This window comes from Anser cygnoides, chromosome 27 (assembly GCF_040182565.1).
Source record: "Anser cygnoides isolate HZ-2024a breed goose chromosome 27, Taihu_goose_T2T_genome, whole genome shotgun sequence".
NCBI lineage: Eukaryota > Metazoa > Chordata > Aves > Anseriformes > Anatidae > Anser > Anser cygnoides.
In genome coordinates this window covers 6,225,462-6,234,285 of record NC_089899.1, presented here as the reverse complement: position 1 = coordinate 6,234,285, position 8,824 = coordinate 6,225,462, and the positions used below count along the sequence as shown (strand labels likewise).

The 8,824-nt window shown below is 50.4% G+C and overlaps 1 long non-coding RNA gene across 1 annotated transcript; it reads right to left on the bottom strand.

The window, feature by feature from the left end:
* Positions 1-2,231: 2,231 nt before the first annotated feature.
* On the bottom strand, positions 2,232-6,753 carry LOC136787019 (uncharacterized). Its single transcript, XR_010826747.1, has 3 exons — positions 5,927-6,753; positions 5,253-5,411; positions 2,232-3,087 (listed from the first exon to the last, which is right to left on the bottom strand). It is a non-coding gene; the product is annotated as an uncharacterized lncRNA (long non-coding RNA).
* Positions 6,754-8,824: the final 2,071 nt, after the last annotated feature.

Below are 8,824 nucleotides of genomic sequence, written 5' to 3'. Positions count from 1 at the left end.
CACCCAAGTACATTCTGAGAACACGCAAGCATCTAATTGGAGCAATAAAGCACTCACCGCAGCACCCAGGCATGTCCCTGGAGCACCCAGACGTGCCCCTGGGGCACCCAGGCACCTCCTTTGAGCACTGTAACATCTCCCCAGGGCACACAAGCACCTCCTGATACAAACAAAGATTGCCCTGGACACCCAAGCCTTTACACGGAACTCAGAAGCATCTCCCCAGGGTACACAAGCACCTCAAGAGACAGCTGGGATCCCCCGTGGGGACCTCCAGCCCCTCCCCATGGTTCACAAAAACCTCCCTGGGGTACACAGGCATGTCTCTGGGAACGCAACGCATCTCTATAGAGCACCCAAGGTTTTCTCCGGAGCACTAGGAACCTCCTTGGGGTATAAAAGCATTACAGGGGCACCCAAGAACCTCCCTGAGGCACCTAAGCATATCCCTGGGGCACACTAACATCTCCCTGGTGCACCCAAGGTTCTCTCCTTGTCACACAAGGTTCTCCTGTGGTCACCCAAGCTCTTCCCTGGAACACCAAAGCACCTCATTCGAGTCCCCAAGAATCTCCCCACTGCACTCCAACGTCTGAGTGAAAAACCCAGGCATCTCCTCAGGGATCCAACACACCACCTGGAGCACAGAGGCATCTCATGGGAGCTTGTCAGAAACTTCCTCCAGTAGCCAAGCATCTCACAAGGGTACCCAAGCACGCTGCATCACCCAAAATACTCCCTGGAGAAACAAACAAACAAGAGGGCCTCATCTGCTTGCTCTTCCTGATCAGGTGGCCTGTAGCAGACCCCCACTCCAATGTCCCCTGCCCCTGCCCTCCCTGTGATCCTGACCCGTCAGCTCTCTCTCAGCTCCTTGCCCATCCCCAGGCAGAGCTCCAGGCACTCCAGCTGCTCATTGACAGGGAGGGCGATGCCCCCTCCTCGTGTCCCCAGCCTGTCCTTCCTCAGGAGCCCGTGTCCTTCCATTCCAACATGCCGGTCATGGGAGGTGTCCCCCTGAGTCTCCTCAGTGTCAAAGAGGTCATTTCATAGCAGCAGGCACAGACTGGGCTGAGGGACTCAGTGCCTTCTTTTTGCCTTAGTGTTTGCCAAAAATCTCCCTCTCCTCTGTGCTCAGGGATATGGGAGAGAATCAGAAAATGGAAAAAACTGTGGGCTGAGGTAAAAACAATTGAAGAGGACAGAAAAGGAAGGCAGAATAATAACGAAGAATTATAACAAGCTGGTTCTATCCTCTCCCAGCTTCTTGTGCACACTCAGCCTCCTTGCTGGCAGGGCAGCATGAGAAGCTGAAAAGTCCTTAGTTCAGTGTGAGCACTGCTCAGCAACAACTGCAACAGTCAGTGTGTTACCAACATTACCTTTCTCCCACATGCAAAAAAAGAGCACAATACCAGTCACCAGGAAGAAAATTAACTCTATCCCAGCCCAAACATGGACATCTCATCAAGGCAAGTGCCAGTTTGTGGCCCTGAGGGGACCACCCCTGGAGATGGCACAGGCTGGGGGCTTTCTGGCTGGGAGCAGCCCTGTGGGAAAGGTCTTGGTGGGAAGGGAGCTGGGCAGGAGGCAGCCGAATGCCCTGGCAGCAAGGAGAGCCGGCAGCGTCCTGGGCTGTGTGAGCCGGGGAATGGCCAGGGGATGCAGGGAAGGGATGATCCAGAAGATGGCATCGAGATTTCAGGTCCCCAGGACAGGAGGGATGTCAGCAAGCTGCAGCGGGGTTAGCACAGGGCCCCAGGATGCTCTGCAGCACTCTTCCAGTGAGGAGAGGCTGAGGGTGATGGGCTTGTCCCGCCTGGAGAAGGGCAGGATGAGGGGGACCTCCTCTGGCTGTGTCTCTGAGGGGGTTGTGGAGGGTGCAGAGCCAGGATCTTCAGCTGGGTTCAGGGTGGAAGGACAAAAGACAACAGCTGTGAAGGTGAAAGAGGAGAGCTTCAGGCTGGAGAGAAGGCAAAAAGCCTTTTCACCATGAGCTCAGCCAGGTGTCACCCAGAGGCTGTGCAGTCTCCGTCTTTGCTTGTTTTGCAAAATGCAACAGGATCAGCCTTGAACAGCCTGTTCTGACCCCGTGCTTGTGACAACGTGGGTTGGAGGCCTCCTGAGGTCCCTGCCAAAATGCCTTATGGTCCTTTGACCTCAGGCCCAATTTCTGGTGGTGACAGAGGAGATGCTGTGGGGCCTGAATCCTCCTGTGCTGTAGGGGACCATCTAAAGCCAGACAGGTGAATGCCTTCTCTTCTCCCTTGGCTGTAACTGAAGCCTGGCAGGCACTGCCTCAGCCATCTCTGCATGACACCTCAAGCTCCTGTCTTCCAGCGCTGAGCACCTGAAAGTCCATTGCCTGGATGTGCGCTGAGATGTGGGAAGAGATCTGGGCTTTTCTGGGGTGTTAATTCTCTCCCTCTGCATTCTGCTCCTCTCCAAATGGTGTCATTTTTCACCTTCTTTCCTACCTGAAGGGAAATGTATAGTCTGTCCTGGCCATAAAGGACAGCTGAGCATGTTTTCTACTTCCATCACACGTCCAAATCTCCTGCACTCTTCACCAGGAAAGCTGAACATTGCATGGATGCTCATAGCCATACTTTCCTCCATCTGTGCAGAGAGGTCAACATCTCAGTGTGATTTACTTTCTTGCAAACACTGTGAATTGTCACGGACCTTGCTGGGCAGATAGGTTTTTGGGGGGCCATAGAGCTTTGTACTGGACACAAAATAATCTTATTTAAGGGTGTTGGCCTAACAATACTATAAATGTTTAGAAAATGTCAATAAAAATGAAAACAAAACAAAAAAAGAAATAAAGGCAAAGTTCTAAAGCATTGGTACTTGCACATTTCAGCTTTTACAAATTTTGGTGATTTTGTTTTCTTTTACTCTAATACTTAAAAATGGCCAGTGTTGATGCTTTGAGACACTGCCAAGCCTCCACCTGCAGCTTTTGAGGGCCTCCGGTCTCCCACAAGTCCTCTTGACAGCTACCATCCCCAGGCAAACACCTCCAGTACACTGGGGCCTCTGAACGTGGCACTGGATGTTTGTGGTCAGACCAACAGGGTCTGCCTGGAAAAGTGAACAAATTATTCCAACACAGGAAAAAAAATACAAATAAAAAAGAGCACATGTTCATCACTTCAAACACTTGAGCTCTTTTTATGAAATGGCAATATTTTCTCACCATGCCAGACAGGGAATTACCAAGAAGTGCATGAATTGTATGAGAAATATCAATCTTCCCCTCTCCTTGCATTACCACTGCTGTGTCCTGTGTCTGTTCTGATGTGAGTCCTGTTGCCCCACCTTGCAGGTGTTCCCATCTCTCCTGATCAAATGACCATGTTTAAAGTGTTTTTTTTTTTGTTTTTTTTTTTTTTTGGAAGACTCCCTTCCCATTGCTCTCAATGGGAAGCTTGTCCTTCTCCATTGCTCTCAGTGCCTGTGGCCTGCGTGCAGGCAGTTCTGTGGTGAAAAGGGATGTGAGTTGGTGCAAAGGCGCTGTAACATGCAGTTGCAGCCCTGAGTGGAGAAGTCTGATGGGAGGAGAAGTGCTGCAAGTCCCAGGTGGCTCCTGAGAGAAATGACGGGGTTGGGGAGGTGAGGAACAAGGCTGCCCACAGAGTGTCTGGCCTCAAGGGACTGCTTTTCCAAGATGACCAGGCCTCCTTAGGAGACCCTCTAGATCAATAGCAATGGGAGAGGTCATGCAATTGAAATAAATCAATAAAGAATCCAACTTGAAGGACGACTCCCTTATTATCAACTCCTCATTGAAATCTGCCTCATTAACTACCCTCCGGAAATCTCCAAAATTAGATATACAAGCCCTGAAGCCTTGAAGGAAATTCTGCGCAGAAAGAGGGCACAGGAGGGCTCTCTGCATTGTACTGAGCCCCAGGGTGTGTTTGGTGCTGAGTCCATGGAACTCTGATGCTGAGATTACACAGGCTGCTCAAGAAGGGAAGGCCAGAAGAAACGCTGAAGTTTCTGGGAGTGATAATTGGTCCCACTGGGGGCCATTACTATCAGAGCTCCCCTATGGACTTGTTAGTGAAGAAAATGGGAGGCAGTGACAACAGACAGGCAAAGGCAAAGTAAAGGTGGCCCTGACACTGAGGAAACCTTGATGTATTTTATCAAAGCAAACACCAAAGCCTGACACCCAGCCTCTGGGAAGAGAGCTTCTGTCCCTCACACTGCTCTTCAAGGGGCAGTGGGATATGCGGTGCATGATGGCAACTAAAGGACAACGGTACACCACCACTGGACGGGGCTGCAAGGATGCCACATGGTTCCAGTGCCAGGAGCACAGTGTGTCATCTCATAGGCCCCAGTGGCAGAGACAACAGGCATAGCTAAGGGGACAAAGACCTCTGCTCTGTCAGGGCCTTCCAGCCCTGTCAGTGCCCTTGGACATCTCCCCACAGGCTGTCCTATGCCTGAACCATTTTCCCTGCAGCCTGGAGACATCCAACCTGCTTCCCCACCACAGCATCTCCCTACCTATACTAGGGACTCCTTGTCCTCACTGCCTCTCACTTGAAACAAAAAGCCATAGGCAGAACTAGACTCCGAGTCACCACAGCACTGCCCTTGGAGTGGTATTTCTTTCTCCTCGTCACCACGCCAGACCTCCAAAACAGCAGACTGTGGTGGCTTTCCTTTCTCACGTTCTTTCCCTCTACCCAAAATGGGCCATCATCTCTGAAAGCAGATTTCCAGCTCTCAGAAACTCCTACAAGAATGCCCTGAGCCTGTGCTTCACCAGGCCTAGGAAGCGCAGGTCTCTCAGCCTCCTCACACATGACCCATAGCCCCAGATTGGCATACCTGCTATGAAACCTCTCCTTTCCTCCCTATTCCTTTAGAAAAGGAGCCCCACACCACGAAGTATTCTTCCAGTTAGGACCACACCAGTGTGGAGTCATGGAAGATGATAATTGCCTTGCCTGGGTGAACAAACTCCTACTAGTGCAGCCCAAAGTGGACATGACCATATTCGTCTTTAGCACTGCCAGCTCATATGGCATCCCTGGTTGTGCCCAGGCTCTTCTCCTCCAGGTTGCTCTTCCTGAAGTCTGGTCCAAGCCTGCTGTGGTGTACGGAGCTGTTCTGACCCTGATGCAGAGCATCGCAAGATGGGAAATAGGCTCTCTTCTCCTTGGAAGACGGAATGAGATTTATTCACCAAATCCTAGATTTTCACAAGTTCCTCTGCAAGGAAGACCTACCCTTGATGGACGAGTCTCAGGTTAGGAGCCATGTAAAGAGACTGGGCATCCTGAAGTCCATGGGTCCTGATGGGATCCCCCACGAGCGCAGAGCATGGTGGAGGAGCTCTTTCCCCAGCTCAGGTGTACTTCAGGGTTCACTCCTGTTTTGTTGTCCCTCTGTTGTCAGTGGGCAAAAGACATAACAGGTGAGAATGAAAAGACACTCCCTGACTGTGTCTTGGACCCTGTGACCTAGATCATAGCTTAATAACGGAAATACCAGAACTGCACATTCTGGAAGGTACCAGAATAGAACCTGGTCATGGAGGTCATCTTCAAGCATGTGGAAGATATGTTGGTCAGGAGTAGTCAGGATGGATTCCCCAAAGGGAAATCATGCTTAACCGATCGGATAGCTGTCTGTGATGAGATGGCTAGCTGGGTAGATGAGGGGAGAGCAGTGAATGTAGTCTACCTTGACTTCAGCAAGGCTTTTGACACTATTTCCCGTAACATCCTCATAGACAAGCTCAGGAAGCACAGCCTAGATGAGTGGACAGTGAGGTGCATTGAAAATTGACTAGATGGCAGAGCTCAGAGGGTTGTACTCAGTGGTGCGGAGTCTGGTTGGAGGCCTGTAGCTACCGGTGTCCCCCAGGGGTCAATACTGGGTCCAGTCTTATTCAACTTACTCATCAATGACCTCCTTTCCTTTTGGCTCTATATCAAGATCTGCCTTTGTCCCAGCAGCTGTGGTGCCTTCCGAGGGGCTGGGGCTGTGGTGGCCATGCCCCGAGCTCTGCAGCAGCCTGTGGCAAGGCAACCGTGAGTGCGGCAGTCATGAGCCCTGCCTGCCCTCCTCCTACCACGCTCCGTCAGGCGACTGCAGCAGAGGGGACCCACAGCCAGCCCCTGGCTGGGCTCTGCCACCCACCTCTCCAGTGCCATCCCTGCTGCCTTGGGGTACTCTGTGACATACTGGGTGACCTCACAAGGCCTGCCGGCCAGCACATCTCCTGCGGGGCAACCAGGCCGCACAGCAGCAGGGACCTCACCACCGCCCTTCCAGCCCCCTCCCCTCCCCTCGTCCCCGGCCTTTTCTCTGCTGGCAGGAGCGTCTTTGGGAGGCGCTTCCCGGCCTCCCCTCAATACCAAGCTGAAAGGAAAAATGGTCTCTTCCTTGACAGAACAATGGAGTCAAATTTGAAAAGCTTCATCAGCAGATAGGTCAAACCTTTACTATATTTTGTTAGATAGAAGGAAGTTTAGAAACCTTGTATCCCTGATGTTACCTTAGTCACTAGTCAGCTTTATCTATGAGAGCCTACAGACTTGTATCTCAGAATGAGGGCAAGGTGACCCAGGCCTGAAGGATGTGTCAGAAGAAGGTTAGGTGAGGAACTCATGTTGTGCATATGTCCTTGGATGTACAACCGACTAAGCTTTGTATGTACGTCTAAGATGAAAGAATAAGAGAAGAAAGATTTAGATGATTTGAGCATGGACAAGAACTGGGTTCAACTAGCAAACATAGTGAGGAAGACTACCAATGACCACCAGAGAACCCTGAAAGACAGTGGAAACAAATGTGCATGTGTCAGAGTCATTTACATATTTTAATGAGTTACTGGAAATAGTATGAATATGTTAATCTGTTTTTTTTTTAATCTGATTAATATGTATGTTTTGAATGTGTATAACCCCTACAGCTTGAACAGTTCTGTATGCACACTAGGCGGAGTGATACTCAGTGTGTCCAGCATGGCAGTAAAAGAATGAATGCTTTCTAAACCTCCAAATTGAGTCTTAGAGAATTTCTTTGACTGGCTTGTACAGTATCACCCTCGCCTCCTGCCAGCTGCTACGCACTCAGGCTCCTGGCACAAACATGCCGCCCCCCACCAACACCACCACTCATGCTGCCTTTGCTGCCTTATCCTGTCCTCTCCCTCAACTCCTTGTCTCTGCCAGGCCCCATGTTCCCCACCCAAACACATCCCTTTGCTGTCACCACCCTCTCCTCTGCCCAGCAGGATGGCAGAGCCAGGGCAGGACATGGTAGAATTAGGCCCTGTAGTGCCTATGCAGAACGCTTGTGGCAAAGTGGGAGCTGAGACTGGGTTCTTTGGTACAGAGGAGGCCCCATACAGAAAAGATGAGGTTCAACAGCAACTTTGCAGCCGGGGTCTCCATCTTGGTTTGTCACAGGAGGCTTCTGGCCACGAAAGGGCAAGGGATGGGTCAGCCACAACTTCTCTGGGCACACTGTTCCAGTGACCACCACCCTCAAAGGAAAGAATTTCTTCCTTATATCTAATTTAAAAGTACCCTCCTTTAGTTTTAAAACATTACCTAAAGGTCCCCTTTAGGTACTGGAAGGCTGCTATAGGGTTTCTCCAGGCTGAAAAGAACCAGCTTTCTCAGCCTGTCTTCATCGAAAAGGTGCCCCGGCCTTTCTATCATCTTTTTGGCCTCTTCTAGACTCATTCTAATACTTCTATGTCCTTCTTGAGCTTGGGGCCCCAGAGCTGAATGCAGAACTCCATGTGGGGTCTCACGAGAGCAGAGTTCGGGGGGAGAATCACCTCCCTCGACCTGCTGGACAAACTTCCTTCAGTGCAGCCCAGAATACGGTTGGCTTTCTGGGCTGTAAACTCAGATTGCCAGCACAGGTTGAGTTTCTCATCCACCAACATCCCAGTTCCTTCTCCTCAGAGCTGTTCTCTATCCATTCTCCACCCAGCCTGCATTTGTGCTTGAGATTGCCCCAACCCAGTTGCAGGACCTTGCACTTGGCCTCATTAATCCTCATGAGATTCTCACAGTCCTACCTCTCAAGCCTGTCTAGGTCCCTCTGCATATCATCCCTTCCCTCCCACATGTTGATTGTACCACGCAGCTTGGTGTCATTGGCAAACTTGCTCAGGTGCACTTAACCTCACTGTCCATGTCACCGACAAAGATGTTAAATAGTGCCAGACCCAATAATGTCCCCTGAGGAAGACCACTCATTAATGATCTCCACTGAGACATTGAGCTGCTGACCGCAGCTCTCTGAGTGTGACCATAGAACCAATTCTTTACTAGCTAAGTGGTCCATCCATCACATCCCTGTCTCTCCAATTGAGAGATAAGGATGTGATGTGGGACACTGTCAAATGCTTTGCACAAATCAAGGTATATGATGTGAGTTGCTCTTACCCTGTCCACCAGTAACCCCATCATAGAAGGCCACCAGATTTGTCAGGCACAGTCTGCCCTTAGTGAATCTATCACCAACAGCCACCAGTTGGCTGTCACCAGCAATCCAGAAAGGCAGGGCTGCAACACATAGCAGTGAACCTGTGCAAGGGGGGTGACAGAAATCACACGGGAAAACTGGGGGTCATTTCAGGAGTCCTACAAAGAGAAATCATAGAATCACAGAATAGCCTAGGTTGGAAGAGACCTTCAAGATCATATCTTTCCATCGCCCCTGCCATAGGCAGGTGTGGGATATGTAATCATGTAGAAAATATAGACTTAATTAGCAATGTATATAGATAAATTGTGGGAAATGTAGAAAAAGCAGGTTTAATTAGAAATGTGGA